We start from the raw sequence: 21496 nt of genomic DNA on the forward strand, positions 1-21496 counted from the left end.
GTGAACAATTCCTTTAATACCATTGTCGACAGATACCAGGAAGCTAAAAAGCAGTCAGTGGCATTCAGAGAATTAATCCCACGTAGTGTCCAGGAGCCGGCACCCTCCACCAGCCGCTCCAAGCCAGAACCCAGTGACAAGAGAGGAGCAGAAGGCCAGCGTGGCGGCCCATTTAAGAAATAAAGGCAGTGTTTCTAGCACTGAAATACAGTGCTCCTGAGAGGCTATCGTGTGCTGGTCCTCATGGACAACACATCTGTAGTCTCCTGTATGAGGGGCGGTCTGCGTTCTCATCCCTTTTTCAGCAGATTCTGTTCTGGGAAGAAGAGAAATTCAAGTCACTAAGAGCAAATAACATTCCGGGGCATGCAAACTTGGGGGCAGATATCCTGTCTAGGCAGGGGCTGAGGCCCGGGGAATGGCGACTCCATCCACAAGTCGTGGAGTACATATGGCAGGTAAGGCCAAGGGGAAATGGACTCTCTCGAGGCTGTGTCTCAACAGCTTTTCTCAGAAACCTCTGTTCCAGCAAGGGTTTGTCAGGACCGAATCCTGCTAGTGGCTCCGTTCTGATATCTCTACTGGATGGCATTCCCTGGGAGATCCCAGTTAGAAAGATCTTCTGTCCAAGTGCAAGGGACCATCAACAGTCACAAGCTGGAGATCTGAAAAACTTCTCTAGACCCCTTTCCACTAGAAAGCTATATGCCCTAAAATGGCGAGTTTTTGTGTCATGGTGCGAGCAGCATCAACTGAAACCAGTCAATTGCCCTTTCGGTTCAGTGCTGGAGTTCCTTCAAGAACGTTTGTCAGCGGGGTTGACCCTGTCTACACTAAAGGTCTATTTGGCTGCCATCTTAGCTGCCATCTTAGCATATACCTTTAGAAAGGGTTTCTGTTGGGAGACATCCTCTATTGTGTTGGTTCTTGCATGGTGCCAGACAGCTGAGGCCTATCTAAGGTCGTGAGCTCCTTCATGGGACCTAGCATTGGTCCTGGTTGTGTTAAAAAAATAAAAATAAAAAAGCTCCATTTCAGCCCTTGGAGTCAGATTCAGAGAAAATGCTGACCCCTCAAGGTGGCCTTCTTAATATCATTGACCTTGCTAAAGACAGTAGGAGATTTGCAGGCCCTGTCAGTTGCCTCTTCCTGCCTGGACTTTGCTCCAGGTGATGTCAAAGCTATACTATACCCTAGACCAGACTATATCCCAAAAGTTCTACCTAGTATGGCTGGTCAGCCAATTGTTTTGCAGGCCTTCTTCCCTCCACCTCATGAGATGCAAGAGCAAGAGTCTGTACTGTATATCTGTGCTTTGAGGATCTACGCCCACCACTCACACCAGTGGCGTAATGCCTCTCAGCTCCTGGTTTGCTTTGGTGGCCGCAATAGAGGGAATGTGGTCACCAACAGCGCATCTAGCACTGAATCACTGAAATGATCTTCCTCTCCTATGAGGTGCGTGGTATGGCTTCACCTCTAGGGGTTTGGGCCCACTCCACTTGGTGTGTCGGGTCTTCCAGAACTCTTTTGCTAGGGGTGCACCATTGTTTGTGTTGTGGTAGGCTGGTCCTCTCTGCACACTTTCATCAGGTCAAGTCTGGACAGGGTTAATCCGGTCTTAGCAAATGCTCACAATTGTCTGTGCAGAAACACAGCATTGTGGGGCAGGCATTGTCCAGTGGCATGGAGACATTGGCAATAAAGTGCACATAGTGTCAAGCCATGACACGGTGTTAAGTTCCACTCGAAAGGGAACGTCTCAAGTTACGTGTAAACCGGTTCCCTAAGAGGGGAACAAGACGCTGCGTCAGGCTGCCACGCCTGCACGTTCAGAAAATTAGAATCTGGCGACACGCTACAATGGCCATATTTCTGGTTTTGGTATATACTACGCTACATCCTCAAACTCAGCCAATTACCAAACACATGCTTCAGACAGCAGCTTATACATCTCTTTCCCTTTTCAGGGAACTGGGTTACCTGCGTAACCTGAGACGTTCAGGTTCTAAAGAGTCAGTCAGTCAGTCAGTCAGTCAGTCAAATTTATTTATATAGCGCTTTTACAATTGGTAATTGTTTCAAAGCAGCTTTACATATTAGACGCACAGAAAAAAAGGGAAGTGGTTAAAAATAAGCTGTACAAACAAGCGTGGTAATATGTAACATATACAAGATGGTGCTACATTAAGCCAATGTCGGCTGACTCCCAGGGGTGGAAAAAACCCCCTAGGAGAAAACCCAGCGTGGGAAAAAGTCCTAGGAGGGAAAAAACCCCTTGGAAGATATATATAATATATGTAAATGGATATGGAGATCAAAATCTGAATTATACATTTTTATTATAGAGATTAAAAATAGATTATATATATATATATTTGTAAGCGGATACGGGGATTTAAAAATCTATGCAGCCAGAACTGGATCTGTAGGCCCATTGTCTCCTGGGCTGCGTTGTAGTCAGGTCCAGACACAGGTTCTCCATCTGATCTGGATACGGCCTGGATCCAGCACCCGGAAAACCTCGGGATAAGCAGAGAGACAGATATTAGCGTAGATGCCATTCTTATTCTGATGTACAGGTATATCTAGTGTTATAGGAAATGTTCTCGGTTCCGGCCGACCTAATTATTGCAGCGTAACAATCCTTTAACGGATTTGAAAAATGTTAATGTATTGATAATGTGTTATGTGTATGCAAGAGCAAAGAGATGTGTTTTTAGTCTAGATTTAAACTGACAGAGTGTGTCTGCTTCCCGAACAATGCTAGGAAGATTGTTCCAGAGTTTAGGTGCTAAATAGGAAAAGGATCTGCCGCCTTCAGTTGATTTTGATATTCTGGGTATTATCAACTGGCCTGAATTCTGAGATCGCAATAAACGTGAAGGACTATAATGCATTAAGAGCTCACTTAGGTACTGGGGAGCTAAACCATTTAGTGCTTTATAAGTAAGTAGCAAGATTTTAAAATCTATACGATGTTTAATAGGGAGCCAATGCAATGTTGACAGAACTGGGCTAATATGGTCATACTTTCTGGTTCTAGTAAGAACTCTAGCTGCCGCATTTTGGACCAACTGTAGTCTGTTTAAAAGCCGAGCAGAACAACCACCCAGTAGAGCGTTACAGTAATCTAGTCTTGAGGTCATGAATGCATGAATCAACTGTTCCGCATTTGTCATTGAGAGCATATGTCGTAATTTAGATATATTTTTTAGATGGAAGAAGGCGGTTTTACAGATACTAGAAACATGACTTTCAAATGAAAGATTGGTATCGAAGAGCACACCCAGGTTCCTAACTGAGGACGAAGATTTAATGGAGCACCCGTCAAGTGTTAGAGAGTATTCAAGGTTTTTTCGTGAGGAAGTTTTTGGTCCAAAGATTAGGATATCAGTTTTTTCTGAATTTAATAATAAGAAATTTCTTTTCATCCAGTTTTTAATGTCAGCTATGCATTCTGTTAGTTTTGTGAATTTGTAGGTTTCGTCAGGGCGCGAGGAAATATAGAGCTGAGTATCGTCAGCGTAGCAGTGAAAACTAACACCATGCTTCCTAATTATCTCTCCTAAGGGCAGCATGTACAGAGTGAAAAGCAACGGTCCTAGTACTGAGCCTTGTGGTACTCCATACTGAACCTGTGATCGATACGACATCTCTTCATTAATTATTACAGACTGATAACGGTCAGATAAGTACGATTTGAACCATGCCAAAGCAATTCCACTAATGCCAATATAGTTTTCAAGTCTTTTTAAAAGAATGTTGTGATCGATAGTGTCAAAAGCAGCACTGAGATCTAATAACACTAATAGAGAAATACAGCCACGATCGGATGATAAGAGTAGATCGTTTGTAACTCTAACAAGAGCAGTCTCAGTACTATGGTACGGTCTAAATCCTGACTGGAAATCCTCACAGATTCCATTTCTTTCTAAAAAGGAACACAGTTGTGATGAAACTGCCTTTTCTAGTATCTTTGACAGAAAAGGTAGATTCGAGATTGGCCTGTAATTTACTAAATCTCTCGGATCTAGTTGAGGTTTTTTAATAAGAGGTTTAATAATAGCCTGCTTAAAGGTTTTTGGCACGTATCCTAGTGTTAACGATGAATTAATTATATCAAGAAGTGGACCTACGACCTCTGGAAGCATTTCTTTCAGTAGTTTAGTCGGCATTGGGTCTAACATACATGTCGTTGATTTTGCTGATTTGATAAGTTTAGATAATTCTTCCTCTCCTATAGCGGCGAATGATTCTAGTTTTACCTCAGGGACACTACAGTGCACTGTCTGAAGCGAAACTGTAGACGGTTGCATGTTTTTAATTTTCTCTCTAATATTATCAATCTTGCAAGTAAAGAAGTTCATAAAGTCATTACTGCTGTGCTCTATGGAAACGTCAGCAGTTGAATCTCTGTTTCTAGTTAATTTAGCCACTGTGTCAAATAAATACCTAGGATTATGTTTGTTTTCTATTAAGAGATTTGAAAAATAAGTAGATCTAGCATTTCTTATAGCCGTTCTGTACTCAATCATTTTTTCTTTCCATGAAAGGCGAAAAACTTCTAGTTTTGTTTTCTTCCAACTACGTTCAGCTTTTCTAACAGCTCGTTTTAGAGCCCGAGTGTGCTCATCATACCACGGCGTTGGATTAGTTTCCTTAATCTTCTTTAGACGTAAAGGAGCGACTGCATCTAATGTGCTGGAAAAGAGAGAGCCAATAGTTTCTGTTGCAGCATCGAGTTCTTCTAAGTTGTCAGGTATACTAAGGCTATGAAACTGCTCGGGGAGATTATTTATAAAGCAATCTTTAGTGGTAGACGTGATGGTTCTACAATATTTATGGCTGGGTGGTGGTTTTGTAGCCTTGGCTAATTGTATTATACACGAGACTAAATAATGATCTGATATATCATCGCTCTGCGGTAGGATTTCAACAGCATCAATATCAATTCCATGCGACAGTATTAGATCTAAGGTATGATTACGACAATGAGTGGGTCCTGACACGTGTTGTCTAACTCCAATAGAGTTTAAAATGTCTGCAAATGCCAATCCAAATGCGTCTTTATTATTATCTACATGGATATTAAAATCACCAACAACAAGGACTTTATCCGCAGCCAGTACTAACTCTGATAGAAAATCAGCAAATTCTTTGATAAAGTCAGTATGGTGCCCTGGTGGCCTGTATACAGTAGCCAGCACAAATGTCAACTTACATAATGTTACATAAAGCACCATCACTTCAAAGGAATTATATTTGAAATTCTTTTGAATGATTCTGAATATATTACTATAAATTACAGCAACACCTCCCCCTTTGCCTTTCTGTCGAGGATTGTGTCGATAATCATAACCTTGAGGACTAGATTCATTTAAAGTAATGTAATCGTCTGGTTTTAGCCAGGTTTCTGTCAAACACAGCAAGTCTAGTTTATTGTCTGTGATAATTTCATTTACAATAAGTGCTTTTGAAGAAATAGATCTAATATTCAGTAACCCCCCCCTCAAGAAAGATGGACATTGCAGTATTTTTTCGCTCTTGTGGCGTTTGTCATTGCTATGCAACCATGAACTGCACTCTAATAAAGATGTTTCCATCTTGCCGCAGCATAGGTGCACCTGGAAAAATGAGCACGCCGCACCGCGTGCGTGTCGCGACCACATCACTTCTATTATGAGCCCGCTTGCCTAAATTACAGTAAAAGCATTCGCGCATGTTGCGAGCGTCGATTTAAACCACCAAAACGCATCCGATGCTACCTATAAACGTTACCAAGACGCCTCAAACGGCATCTTGGACAAATGTGGCTCATCTGAGCAGAAGCGCTGTCAGGTGTCTGGAATGAAATAGAATAGCATACAAATGTATTCAGGTCAGGGATTGCATTTGTTCAATACAGTGTTGTTCAGTGCAAGATTTTGATGTTATTTAAGCTAAAATATTTGCACTAACTGTTAAAAACTAATACTGTATGTAACAATGATAGAGACACTATTTTAGTAATGAAATTTGAAGTAAATTAGAAATAATGCAAAGGAAAGTAAATTTTCAGAAATTTTGAGCTTTCTTGTGCTTGAATGTTAAAATGGCCCTCCTATGAGGAGACTCCCAAGTTAAACAGTACTCAGTAACATCTCGGTATACTGTAATACACAAACACACTTAATTAAACCAAAAGCTATTTTCACCAACATAAAAACAGGAAAATTGTTGTGTAGTTCTCATTAAATTGGATCATAAATGATGGACAATAAAGTTAAATATGCCCACTATCAGCTCAGACAGATTAAACTCTCTCTCAAAACAAAAAAACACAAACTTAGAAAGTGTGGCAATTAATGAAGCTGTAAATGTACCACCTCAGGAAATTCACATCAATGAAAGACTGCAGCCTTTCTTTCCTACGGGAGGTGTTGTGAGCGCTGAGGGCAGCAGACAGTGAACTTTGCTTACGAACTTCATCCGGTGTGAGTACAGACTAAGATGAAGAACATAATTAAGGAAACACATGGAAGGCTTCTCGTGGTCTACGATTAATTAGCCTCCTGTCGATATTCTCATCAATACCCGATTAACAAATGACACATTGCCCTATGAATGCTATTGATCTGCCTGCATTTCACAGCATTAATAAGCTGAAGCCTCCTAACAAACTGAAAAGCTGACAAAACAGAGGAAAGTCATTTCTCTCCAACAGCTTGTTGATTCGCTTTGACAAAAAGGCCTGTCTAATGTCAGAGAGAAACCTGCTTACACAGTTTACACAAAACTACCAAACTAAAACTCAGTAATTCAAGTTTAATTGGCAATGATGTGACTTTGTTTTTTTGGCTGTACTAATGAAATATGATTTACATTTAAATTGTTATTCATGTTTATGGCAGACAATGGCTTGAACTCCTCTCCTAAGGTGAGCATATTTTCAATATCTAAATTAAAATTTTGATTTGTTTATGGGGGCATAAATTCAAATATCTAGATATACTGTAACAAACAAGAATGATACTAAGGGAAAATAATCTAGATGAAAGTATAATATTCTTAAGACTTTTTTAATTCTTAATTTTTAAGATTTTTTTTAAAGTGAATTAAATCTTGTTTTAATGTTTAAATAATTAATGTTAATGCATTGACTAACATTAACAAAGAGCAGTGCATTTGTTATAATTTTATTATAATAAAAAGTCATTGTTAATGTTAGCTCAGGTCCATTAAATAATATTAACAGATGCAACTAATAAATAATACATAGGTAAATGTTAATATTAATTACTAGGGGTGACCCTGAATAGTCGACGATTAGAATCTTCTATAGGAGGAGCCTGATTTGACTACCAATCTCACAGTTGAATCGTCGCAGAGGTGTCATGAGAAGAGATATGGGGGCGCTCAATATCTGATTTTACATAGACATACCGGTTCTTTCCCAATAGGTTAATATACAGCCTATTATGTTAACACTATAAATAAAAATGTGAAAAGAAAGAAGCTTTTAATAAATATTTTTAATGTGAGTGAATAAATCCAACCTGTGACCGAAAGTTTCACTTCTATGATCCGTGACCGGCAGATGAGCATCTTTACGGCAGGGATTAAATCTTCAACAATGTCTGGGATAAAGTGTACAATTGGATGCACTTTGAAATGGTAAAAGATGATCAAAAAAACGTATGATGCAAGTTGTGCCAACAGCTCATGTCCTAGAACTCAACAACGACAAACACTGCGGCGCGCATCTGCCGACCAACGAGCTGACTATAGCGCACTATTTGAAAAGTCTCAAACGGACACAGGCAGATCGCATGAAAGACTGGATTTTTGTCTCTCAATCAGGTAGGGTAGCTACAAGTGATTTCAAACTATTTCAGCTGGATGTAATGTGATTTTTGGATTCTGTTAATGTTTAGCTAAAAAGACTGCCACTCAAGTTTAGCGTTTATTGTCTCTGCAGTTAAAAAGACAAGTTGACAATTCTAGCTTTCATTATTTTAATAATATATTTAATTTTAATTTATTTATTGATCACTCTGGGTTACCTAATTTAACTATTTCTGGCTTGTGTTTTGAATATAGGCCTATGTTCCCCTGCACTTCAGGCATTTTGCAGTTTGACTTGATCATATTTAATTTTTTTAAATAGGCTATTTTCATTTATTAGAACGGTATATTCTGTTCTAATTCAATTCTGTAAATTAAAGTTTGATAAAAAAAAAAAAAAAAAAAAATATATATATATATATATATATATATATATATATATATATATATATATATATATATATATATATATATATATTTAAATTAAATTAATTAATTTTTTGGTGCATCAATGTTGCGCTGTAGAGTTAAAGCTTGCTCGCACAGACAATTTAGCCGATGTAATTTGATTTGCCGACATATGAAATGTATATCTATTTGCAGTGTGGCCTTTCTGCAGTTATTATTTAAAGTTTATTGATCCAAAATGTTTTTATTCGTTTTCTTCTATATCTTTGAGAGTGTTCTGTACATCGTGGCTGTGAATGTCCACATTGCCTTTCATTTGTTTAAAAAAGATAAAATCATTGTCAGTTTCGTCTATCACTTGACAGGCAGTTTGGTCGGTTTATTAGAAAGATGTTTCTCTGTGCTGTGTGTGAAAGAAAATAAAAGTTGTCTTAAGCCGCAGGTAGACTACAGCCAGGCCTTACTTCATTTTCCGTGTCCCGCTCCATCTCGTGCACAGCTCAAAGCCCCCCCCCCCCCCCCCCCCATTACTATTGATATTAAACCTATATCCACCAAACCACACCAAACTCACACATTTTGTAAAAAAAAAAAAAAAAAAATGAAGTGTACATTCAAATATTTTCACGCTAAGGAAACTAATTAATTACTTTTTACTTAATGGTTACATCACTATTTTGATTTTGAATTATCTTCAAATTATCTTTCATTATGTTCAAACTCTCAGACACTCAAACTCAATATTTTATTACCCATCAGCACTTGGCAATGTCTTGTGTAATGGAAAATAAGCATGTGTGAACGGAAGAACACAAAGCAGATAAAGCAAGTTACGGCAAGTTACAAGCCTCTACATTTACCAGATGTGTATGTTCTCTTCTCGTTACAGACTGATTAAATAAATAGCCAACTCTTCAGCCAGCTTTAGCTCCAGACGTGGTTGGTCTCAGTTTTGACAAATGACTGCAAAGTGAGGTAAAAAGGGACTCAATATAAATTAATGGTGCCCTAGCATCCCAAGGTTTAGTCCCCTTACGCTAATGATAGTAATGAACACTTAGATGAGGGATGATTGGGCCTGTCCTCCAGTCGGAGCTTTACGCAGGTTAATTAGGTAAGATAACATCATCAACCTCTTTCATCCCTACACATGGAATTAATTGGATAAGCTAGGGCTGGATTCAGGTCTATATGTAATCATGTGAACAATCAAGGGGAGTAATGGAAGAGAGACGCCGGCCACGTCACAAGATGTCTTATTTAGATTCTCTAACAACCTGCCTAATAAGCACATGGACACTAATGGCATACTTTACAATAATGAATCAGTAAAGTGGAACAATAGCAGTGTGACAGTGGCAGCATCTCCAAAAAAGACATCATGGGCAGTTTGATGTGCTTATCATAATATTAAGTAATTAGTCAAAGCACAAAGACGTGATGAAGTGTGGTTTAATAGAACCATGTCTGAAAATGTCTTTGAGGAACATCAATCAATCCATGATTTGAGTTAAGATAGGAAGGCACTTCAATTATTGTTATTGATTTGTACATTGATATTATTAACTCTGTAATGACTTATGCCATATACAGTGATTCTTCAATTGACCCTTCGCAAAGACCTGCCCCCCTTAGTTACTGTTGCTATGTTCAACAAGCTATGGCACTCTTATGCTACACATAATGTCCTCACACAGTGAAAAATACATTGTGAAGCAAAGAGGACACTGACAAAGTGCCGACAGACAAGACAGAGCAGGTTACTTTTGGTATGAAACAAAGTCTCAGCTTTCAAATTAATATTGTTAACAATAACAATAAATACTGTTTTGTGGCACTTGTTTGTCAAACAAAATGGCAGATTCACCATTACAATTGGTCAGATCGCTAGTCAATTAAAAGGAGTCAAACTCCCGGTAAAGGGTGAATTGCTGAAACTCTCTGTCCCCTAAGAGTATTTGAGGAAATAATAGCTTAAGGCACACTGACACTCTTAAAAATAAAGGTACCAAAAGGTTTTTTTTTTTTTTTTTTTTTTTTTTTTTTTGCAGCAATGCCATTAAATGACCAATTAGGGAACCTTTCATAGAACAGCTCTTAAAGGTACTTAACTTCTGGCAAAATGGGCTTTCAATCAAACTTGGCTGCCTATACAGTAGAAAGGCTAACAATTTGAAATCTGTGCTACCCGAGAAAACAGGCTTCACTTTTGCCAAACAGGTAGGAAAACTTCAACACCCATAATGCACAGGGCATGTTGCTGTACAAGGCCACTCCCACCAGTCTACTATGGATATGCTTGGTGATGCCAATTTAGCAATTGTGTTGCTAGATTTAGCAACTTTTTTTTTTTTTCAAAAAGCACCAAGCAACAAATTTAGATACTTTTAAAGTGTATTTGGCAATGTTTAGCAACTTTTTATAAGTTGCTAACTCAAACACTAAGGCTGGTTTCACACCGCAAGCGGCAGCAGAGCGGAAGCAGCGCGGAAGCAGCGCGTTAGCAGCGCGTGAGCGTGAACTGCAGCTGCAGAGACGCGCGAGTATTCACACTGGAAGCGTCACAGCAGCAGCTCGAAGCTACATATAAAGTGAGCATTTCTTTACAAAGACAGCTATGAATTTGTTTTTTATAATTGGTCATTGTTAAACTTGATAGTCTTGAAAGTTTGTTAACATGCAAGGTGTACAACACTCAAATATAAACGTAAAATAAATAAAAAATAAATAAATAAAAGCCTCGTGTCATCCATTGCTACACACGAATGAGGTAAGCTTTGTGTTTTACATCATCTGACGCATGAACATGTTTACAAGACCACAAACTCGGCGAAAAAGCCAGCAAACTCGGGTTTGATTTGGGTATGCAAGAGCCTAAATTGCTGTCTGTGTAATAACTAAAATAATGTTTATATATCATATTTTCTGGCTAGTTTAGTTTTCTATAATATACCATACTTTAACCCAAACTAAATAATTAAAAACAAGTTTAAATGAGTAAATCTTCTATAAATATTTTTTAATATTAATTTTCTCTCCTGACATACTTCAGTTCTTGTTAAAACACACTAGATTATTCTGTGCATTTTGAGCACTTTTTTGTGTGAAATCATATTTATTTTGTCCATCAAAGGTGTACTTTCACTTTAATTGAGCGTTAGCAGCGCAGCAAAAATAGACCCAGCGCCGAAACGATCGCGGCACTGCTGCTTCTGCTCTGCTCTTGCTCCGCGCTGCCACGCAGCTTCTGCGTGTGGTGTGAACGCTCTCATCCGTTAACATGGGCGCCGGAAAAAATACGCGCTGCTTCCGCTCTGCTGCCGCTTGCGGTGTGAACCCGGCCTAAAGTGCACACATTTTCTCACATAATCACAACTCCGTCACAGTCACAACAAATGGTCTGTCTACGTGACTGCAAAAGTGCATTGTGAGTGATATCAGCTGTGAACTTTTCTTTCTTTCTTTTTTTTTTTTTTGTCAAAAATCATTTAAACATTGCATATATAAAGCTTAAAAATACACAGTCTGCTACACAGTGCTGGACAGTGCATCTTCACCATTTTTACTGTATTACAACTTTTTGCGGTGCATTATGTTGTATGCTCTGGATTTATCCTCAAAAAGAAACTTTAGGCAACTGAAAATTAATGGGAAAAAATATATATAAGCTGCCAAAGAATACATACAAGGCAAAACCCAGGTGCTGCTCCAAAATGAAGGCTACCTTTGCTCACCATCTTCTTTGTTACAGAGAGAAATGTGTTCCCTGAAAAAAAGAAATTACACACTTTTAAAAGGACATACCCCATATGGAATACACAGACCTCTCAAAATCATAGGCAAATCTTCTCTTATCAAGTATCATCAGTCAAATTATCAGTCTCGGCATGCTCGTGTCTTTCTTAATGCGTTGTTGCAGATGCACTAAATCTTAAATTCCATAAAAAAAAAAATGCTAAAACACAAAAGGTGGCTAGCCATAAAACTTTTGTTGTACTAGCTAACATACAATGCTATTTTTACAACTAGGATACTGGCCAATGATAACTATATTCTGAACAGAATGTCACATTAGTTAACTTAGGGTGCTTTCAAACTGAAGCATTTGTTTTGGAACCTGGTGCATTTTCTCCCTTAATTCAGTTCGTTGAGGCATATGTGAATGCGGCAGTCACACTCGGATCCACACCAAAACGATCACTCTGAGATCACCTTAATGAGGTGGTCTCGGCCCAATTGTAAATTAACTCTGGGGCAGTTCGCTTGAGATATGAAAGCAATTCCACCCAACGGACCAACAAACCAAATGATAACTGCACTTCTTTTTAATATCCTGTATAGTGTTCGCATGTGTCTCGACACAGTTAGCATACTAGACATTGCTGGGAGATCCAGAGAGAGAGTGTTTAATTAATACAAATGTAGTATATAATTTAACAGCTGGAATGAAGGCTACATTCGTACAGTGTTCTTGACAATTACAAATAAAGCCACAATAAGCTCACGGTCACGGAGCGAACTTGCCAATCATCTGGATGGATGACACAGAGGAAACTCTGACCAATAAAAGGACAGTTGTACTCGCATGTGACTTGCGTGTACACATCTTTGCACACTTTGAAATGTTTCCTTGTGAAAGCGAACTGAACCAAGCAGAAAATGCAAAATTGTAACAAATTAAGTCCCTGTATAAGAACAAAACAAACAATCTATAGGTGTGAATACACCCTCAATGTTATCGATATAAGGTATATTGATACACAGCACAACTGTTCTCCGGAACTCTTCCACGCATGAGTTCCATCCACGGGCAAAACCAAGCGGCATTACCGTTCTGGTTCCGTGTCTACCCTGAACGCAAGCGCCGTGATGCGACATAAGACAATAGAACCCATTATAATCAGTGATACTGTCTACACCAGATGCGGATCAGTGCGATACGATAAATGACTGTACAAATTACAGAAATGTCCAACAGTGAGCTTCTGAAAATTAGTTGGCAACAATGTTATCGTAAATATGGAGAAAATGCCAATGATGGAAAATAAAAACCTCCATGTCTGAATAAGAAAACTGTTGCCATAGTGTTCTATTTTACTATAATGCTGTTTAAAGAGTATATATAGTATGATGCAATTTTCAGTAATAAACTTACCCTTACAATAACAATGTAATAAAATAAAAAAATATGGCATTATTTTGCTTACATTGCCGACAGTCAGGGCAAGCCCACGGACACCACAAAGCCCGACTGCAAAAGATGTTACAAAATAACGCAAGCGAAGGGAGTCAAAAGCATCTTGTCGTCAAACATCCCGATTTGTACAAAGAATTTAAAGAGCGGCAGGTTCAGTGTGATACCAGCATTATGTTTATGCTCTCAAACATTAAATGAGTGTTTTTTATTCATTTTACTCGTGCAAGCAGACCTGAGGTGTATTAGTGAGTCTAAGTTTAATAAGTGATATCTGGTTGCAAAAATAAAATTAATTTAAAAATACATAAATATGTGAAGAGTATATACGGTTATTTTAAACCAATTTATGCTTTAATAACATTGCTCTAAGTACTTACAGTAATCTAATTTTTACAATAATCTTACTGTCAAAAACACTTACATGTATTAAAAAAAACAGCAAAAAAAGCATAACAGCAAATAATTTAACAATTTTATTGAGCATGAAAATAATAAACATTAAAAATTATATTAAATCTAACTCTAACTTCACAGCAGTGAAGCTCAAATCCAGAATTATCAGCCTGCACACTGGTGAAGAAAGAAGTTCTGTCATATGTGTTATTTATGTACTTTTCCTGCTGTTTTAGGTTTTTGCCGTAGTATCGTTTAAGTATCGGTATCGTGATATTTAAGTTAGGTATTCGTATCGAAGTCAAAATTTTGGTATCGTGACAACACTAATTTACATATACTACCAACATTGTAACAATGCAAAGTGGGTGAAGTTTTTGTTTTTAGTTTGAAGAACTTTTTGGGAGAACCTTTTTCCACTACAAAGAACCTTTAGTGTAATTGAAAGGTTCTATGGATGTTTAAGGTTCTTTATGGAACCATAGATGTCAATGAGGAATATTTATGAGTATTAGCAAAATCCACTTGATCAAAATCACATGATCAGATATTTATTTTAGGCTATGTGATAAATGTTTTAACATTTAATTAACTTAATTTAATAATAATTAAAAAAAAAAGTAGTTAAAAGTGCCCTAACTGAAAAGTCATCCAAATATATTTCCATACATAATTTCTGAGTTTCAGAAACATCCAGTGGGGGAAAAAAAAAATCTTAGTACTTATCCTAAGTATCTTGTGACTGGTCTCGTTATTGTGTGTGCATGATGTGTGTGTTCCTTTTGAGGTCAAACATTTACCATGCTGTGGTGCGTCATTTACAGGAGAGCTGTGTGTTGTGTAGCACCTATCATCCGTCACAGCAGATGTTTGGCTCCTTTGGTTGGCTTTGTTTGAAGTACGTTTGTAAATTATGTATGAGGAACTTTTGTGTAAATTGTCATACTACATAATGTATGTTTACAAAGCTGCATGAAAACTCACCTTAGATAAGAACTCATTATGATAATTGATGCAGAGAGGTAACAAAGGGCTCTTTTGCACATAAAGTCACTTTCTGATCTCCATCAATAATGAAAGATCATTTAGAATAGGCCGGATAGGCCATCTGCTACACGCACCTCTTAACTCATCAGCCAAACTGGCAAACACAACATTTTCCCTCAAAGATCATTGTGTACAGACATATCATAGATGTATGTCATACGGGAAATGCTAAAAATGTACCATGTCCTACTATGGAGAAGGGCTGGCTCATGAATATTAATTACATGACTTGACACTACAAGAAAGTTACCAAGCAACGTAAACCTAATTAATATGCATGAGGTAAGCCTTCACCGTTGTGTCCCTTGTAATTTAGTGAAACCCAGTATACGTCACTGTCACCATAGTGACGGACGCTTTGCCCGATAATTTTACAGGCATCAGTAATGCATGTCAGTATGACCTGAAATGTGTTTAATCAACTTTGTATTACTTTTGAACAACTGCAAGCAAAAAAGAAAAATGACTGAATGTGCTCTTTTATTAACAGCACATTAGCATCTCATAATGATATTCCAGAGTTTCATACCTAACTGAGGTAAGTGTTGTAAGTGCGTGTGTGTGTGTGTGTGTGTGTATTGACACTAATATTGTCTCCACATATAAGCCATATTTTGAGATGTTGTTTTGTCTACAACAAATGCTACAAAAATCCTACTTTGATCCTTATTGCTTCATTTTATTGTTTTTTTATTGTTTTATTGAACATCTAAAATATTACTGTATTGCACTGTAAACAGTATACTGCACTGTAGATAAGCTGAAGCAGGATCACATTAGAGTTCTTTACCTAACATTTTGCTGTTTTCTAATATGTGACACTTTTTTTTTTCATACAAATAAAAAGCTCTATGATATTAATACTTTTTTTTGGATATACCATGTACACTGTAGTACACTGTAAAAACTATTTTGTTTAGCCTATACCTAAAAATATGCAAACTAGTTTTACCGTTAGTTCACTGTTACGTCGCACTAATTAAATCAACTTAACTAGAAGTCTTACTTACCCCAAAACTCTGATACCCAGTTTCATAGACAAGGCTTAAGCCTAGTCCCAGACAAACATGCATGTTTGAGCTGTTTTAACTGAAAGCAACTTGCACTTACATATCTTAAAATATGCCAGTGCCATTGTTTTGTGTCAAGATGAACACCAGTAATGATTTTTTCCCCCCCTTATAAAAGCTTAGGCCTACTCCTGTAAAAATAAATTAAAAAAAATATCAAAAATCTGTTTAATTTTTGGTTTATAAGCCCTGTCTCTGGCCTGAATAAATTATACAGCTTTACTTTTTCTTTATTTGCTGATTATTTGCTTTTTCTCCTTATTTATTATTGTTAGCACTTTTGTGTTGTGCACTATTGTTGATGAGTGTGCATGTCTACACAAACAGTAATAAATTTAAAGGGTTATACAGTCATTTATTAACCCTCCTACCGTTCCCAAAATTTATTCGGAACGCAAATTAAGATATTTTTGTTGACACCAGTGAGACCTGAAGGTCATTTCCTCTCTCAGATCCATTAAGTACTAAAACATATTTAAACTGTGTTCAATATTAATATTATAAAGCGACAAGAATATTTTTGGTAGCCAAAAAAAAAAAAAAAAAAATCTTAACTATCAGGAAGTCAGATAACATCGGCGATTCGGAGCGCCAAAGTAAGATTTCAGCAGTTTGGCGGTTTGAACATGAATCATGTCGACACAGGTCAAGTCAAGTCAGTGTTTTGAAAAGCCATCACTAAATAAGTCGTTATTTTGTTTTTTTGGCGCACCAAAAATATTCTCGCGCTTATATATTGAACCACTTAACTCACATGAACTGATTTAAATATGTACATTAATGGATCTTGAGAGGGGAAATGTCATTGCTGGCTATGGAGGCCTCACTGAGCCATCGGATTTCAACGAAGGTCTTTTTCGGGTGTGGAATGGCATGAGGGTGAGTAATAAATAACATTATTTTCATTTTTGGGTGAACTAACCCTTTAATGCGCCATACTTTAATATTGCCACATTAAATGTGGATTTTTTTTTTTTTTTTAATAATAGCACACTTAACTTTTCTTTTTTAGCCCAAATTAGCTTATGCCAAACGTCACATGAACAAACAGAAAAAAGAGGTCTCATGCATCTTGTGTCAGTAATTAACTACTAAGCTTAAAGGGTTAGTTTCCCCAAAAATGAAAATTCTGTCATTAATTACTCAGTACTCATGTTGTTGTCACTGACAGCTACACAACTACCACTTTGATGTTTTCTTTAAAAAGTTCATAAAGTGATCGTAAAACTAATCCATATGAATTGAACAGTTTCGTCCAAATTTTCTGAAGTGACATGATTGCTTTAGGCTATATGAAGTACATATTTAATTAAGGTTTTTATTCATTTCATCAAGTATGCTTGCTTGGCTTGTGAGAACCAATGAGGTTCATTCTCGTGTGTTACGCAGCATGTTTGAGCTTGTAACAAAAATAGGGTGTGTAAATGATGATGGAATTTTCATTTGTGAACTTTGGGTACATTGTGAAACCTTTAACAGATCCAGTTCAGATGGAAAAGATTTCAAGCTGACTAGCTGAAGATGTTACTGTAGCTATACCCATTAATAAACACATGGTACTTCCTTGAAAATAAATTTCAGTACAGCACTACAACAACCATAATGAAATGATCCTTCACAAAAGATACTTTACAATGAACTTTACAATAGAAAGCTACATATGGCGATTTATCTGTTCAATAAAATACCTTACTCACCTGTTGCATAATAAAAATGCCATCTCTGCTTCGCTTTTACAACATTTCAAATCCCTCAGTTATTGCCATCTCTGAAAAGCCAAGCCAATGTTGACTCTCTTCGTTGTCTTTTTGTCAGCAGACTCTCCTCTTTTTTTTTTTTTTTTTTTTTTTTAATGGGTAAATCCCCAGAGGTTCGATATTTAGCATGCTCCATGTCAACCTTTCTCACTCTTTGCGACAACTAACCTATGCCACTCCTACACAATATGATGTTTTATTAACAAAGTTCGGTGTGAGCACATTCAAATCATCTACCCAGTCAGGGGTATGCGATATCACGATTTTTGATCGTGGATGATTAAAATGAGCTTTATTAAGAATCAATGTACAATTTATACAGTGAAGTCTAGTGTTTTATTTTTAAATTTGTTCATTTAATTTTTTTACTTGAATGCAACTGATACTGTAGTTGAAAAATATACAGCACTGTTGGTTTCACTTGTATAATGTGTGGCCTATCTTTTTTCTTATTTTTTAATAACAAATAAAATAATGACAAAGATTTTTATCATTTCCACTTTGGCCTAAATGTCTGCCTTTTTTATTTTATTTTTTATTTTATATTTTGTTATTTTGTAAGGCTTTGTTTTTAAAATAGGGAAATTAGTTTGGCTGTAATGCTCTGTCTCTTGCAAAATAGTAAAAACAACATGGAGAATCGTGATAAAATCATGAATTTCCTGAAAAAAATTGTGATATGATATTTTTGCCACATCGCCCACCCCTATACCCAGTCAGCATAAGAGGAGGTCTATACATACATAGCCGAATCACCTATGTTACTTGACAGTATTTTTTCCTGCATCCTTCCACCACCCCCGTCTCCTCACACTTGCCTGGGGTGAGTTACATATGCAATTTCCAACAAAAACTATCCTGACATGTCTAAAATATTTAAATGAGCTGCAGCTCCCAGTACTCATTCCAGAAGAGGGTGGAAGTATGCTTCGTAAACTCTTTAAACAAAACAGGTGAATCTCACCCAGCCAAAATGTCAGTAATAACCAGTTGTGGAGTACAGCCTTACATGTTTGAACTTTGAACTGGAGTCAGACACTGATGGAGAGACTCGGGAAGAGGTTCCAAGTGCAACTTTTAGACTGCAACTGGACGTTTCTGAATGGTTACTGAATACATTTACGTTGTGGAGTTACATTGATTCAACTTACCATCTAGCATGTACCATCATGTTAATCTATAACTGTTGTATAGGTGCTCGTGTGGGAACTGTAGTAGGATGTAGGATGCTCACAGAGAATATATGCTGCAAGGAGATAGAGCAGGTATCGTTTTGTTTAATTACGGTTATAATTTACATAGTTAACTTATATGTCTTTTATGACATGCCATGGCATTTGCGTTGTGCAGGGGCGCGGAATGCGGGAAATGAAGTATACAAGGGCCCTAAATTGTAATGGACTGGAGCTCACGGTTCAAATCGAGAGAAATGGGAACGCGGGGGCACCGCGATGCGAAAGGGCACTTTCACTTTCACGATCAAAGTGCATGCCTCTGATAAGCTTTGTAAATGCAGTAGGCTATTACAGTATACACATACCAATTAAACGCGCAGGTCTCCTCTCGTGCGTCCTCCCCACTCGCCGGTCGAGGCAATAACTTTAGTTTCGCTTTTAGATATCTCTTTTATAGATGCCATCAATGCTTTTAACTTTCTATACCTAATTACCGAAATCAAAACAGTCCATAAACTACAAATCCTCACGAAAACTTCAATCAAGCCAGCTCGCGCGTCAACTTGAGAGATCAGCCTTCCTTACCTTAAAGTGTCGAATTTCTCGGTTTCTAAATGGACAATGACAAACGCTAACGTTCGGCCACGATTTATATACCATCGACCTGTCCTAAAACGTTAGCACGCTGTGATCGATTGCTTGGAGATCGCGTGTTTCTCCGTTCGAAAGCGCATTTCCTGTTCACATCTGCGACAAAACAGTTGATTATTTACGAACAAAAGGTCACAGAAACGTGAAAATGGTCTTGAAAGAAAATATCCTAAGCTAAAAGATGATATATTGTGACTGATTGAAGCAGACCTTATCAAAAGTGCGGGGGTCGATTTCTGTCTTTTCAAAACTGCTGGGGTCCTCCTGACCCCCCTGTCCCCCGTGCCAACGGCGCGCCTGGCGTTGTGTATTGTATTTCAATAAAAGCAACCAACATCACTCGTTTTACTCTTGTTCCGAAGTGCAAATAAACATTACACTATTAGTACAATTCAGATATAGTCACCTGACAATACAGTGCATAATAAATGTTGAATTTATGAATTACGCAGACGGTGAGCGTTTTGGGGATAAAACTAACGACACAGCTCTAAGTTAGTCTCTGTGAATACAGTCAGAGACTAGGGTAACTTTAGCTACATTAGCCTACAACATTCTAGAAAGCTCATTCAGAAAGCAAAATATGAAGTGACATACTTACTTGTTCTGGATATGAAGTTAGAGCCAATTTTACCCATCCTTCAGAAACAACATTTTTGCAAATCCAGCGTTGTACTGACTCGTTGGTGAAGCAGTCATGCGTAAAATGATTTGCGCAGATATATAACATTTTACCGCCATTCTCCGGCACATTTCCGGTACATCCAACAACAGAATATTTGTAGTGTTTTTGTTGTTGTTGTTGTTGTTGTTGTTGTTTGTGCAGACATTGTAATCCTCTAGCTAACGGATACAGCGAGTAAACAGAAATGGCGGAGTTGCTTCTCACTCAAGGGTGTGTCTATGCTAAAAGGGCAGGTCATCACCAGTCATGGGTGGGGATTCCCTACTCTTACATAGGAGTAGGGGAAAATATAAAACAGCATTTTCTGAGAGACTGAAACGGATTGAAAATGATAAATAGGGATTATAAAAAAATAAAGTATTGGGTGGATTTTTACAATTATAGGCTGGTTGTTTACATACACTGTGGACACAAACATCTGTTTAAACACGTTATAAAAGTGAATTTTGCATAATATGACCCCTTTAAATTACCTTATGTCTCAAAGCATATAATACAATAATAATGAATGTAAACAATTTACAGAGCTCTGGTTGTAGTACATGACTGCTGCATATTCATTTTGGCGTTGATAGTGTTGACCTAGAAACGCATAAATCAGAGTCTGAGGACGTGAACACCTCCAGGCAGAACATCATGGGTTGCTATATCATAATTACAGTTATGACATGGCGTGAACACAGCATAAGCTCCTTGTTTTGGTTCAGGAGGAACTGCAAAAGGCGGCTGCTGTTTGACAGTACTTGGTGACTGTCTGTGTACAACTATGCATATCCTTATGGAACACACTGATGACGTGTGATGTCTGCGCGGGCAGGGTGCGCAGAGGTATGGAAATACATATGTTGACAGGCAGGTAGGACATCATCATCGTTTCAACAGGTTTGTTTGAGATGCATCGGTGCTGTGCAGACCGATCGGCATATGACATCAAAGTACCTTCGAGAGGGATTCAAAAGCATAAGGAGTCATTTGCTCTCCAATTGCCCTCACGGTTCTTTGATGTCATTACGCCGATCGGTCTGCTCAGTGCTGGGCAGTGTTTCCCAAAAGCATCGTAACCTTAAGTTGATCGTAGCTCCATTGAAACCAATGGAGCTACGATCAACTTAGGCTTACGATGCTTTTGGGAAAACGCTACCCTGATCTATCCTGAACAAGCCTAACATTTCTTTTTGTAAAGAATGTCTTTCGCAACTGTATGGTTCAGTTACTTCAGAAGGCACTTAGCACATAATTTGTTTTAATTTTGTGTCCTTAATATTATTATGTTGTAAAACCAGGCA

General features: G+C 37.7%; 1 protein-coding gene and 1 long non-coding RNA gene across 5 annotated transcripts in view; one reads left to right on the top strand and one right to left on the bottom strand.

Moving 5' to 3' along the window:
* Positions 1-2473: 2473 nt before the first annotated feature.
* Positions 2474-20454, bottom strand: LOC125258175. Its single transcript, XR_007182542.1, has 3 exons — positions 20127-20454; positions 11922-12001; positions 2474-2523 (listed from the first exon to the last, which is right to left on the bottom strand). It is a non-coding gene; the product is annotated as an uncharacterized LOC125258175 (long non-coding RNA).
* The window catches only part of ofcc1 (orofacial cleft 1 candidate 1), a 141285-nt gene continuing 130508 nt past the window's right edge, over positions 10720-21496 (top strand). For 3 of the 4 annotated variants that reach the window (XM_048175062.1, XM_048175057.1, XM_048175059.1), the window contains exon 1: positions 10720-10826. The gene's annotated coding sequence lies outside the window, so the exon portion shown is untranslated. Of the gene's footprint in view, positions 10827-15246; positions 15411-21496 lie in introns of those variants that run through there. The other variant, XM_048175058.1, reaches the window with a different exon arrangement.

This window comes from Megalobrama amblycephala, linkage group LG22, assembly GCF_018812025.1.
Source record: "Megalobrama amblycephala isolate DHTTF-2021 linkage group LG22, ASM1881202v1, whole genome shotgun sequence".
Classification (NCBI taxonomy): Eukaryota; Metazoa; Chordata; class Actinopteri; order Cypriniformes; family Xenocyprididae; genus Megalobrama; species Megalobrama amblycephala.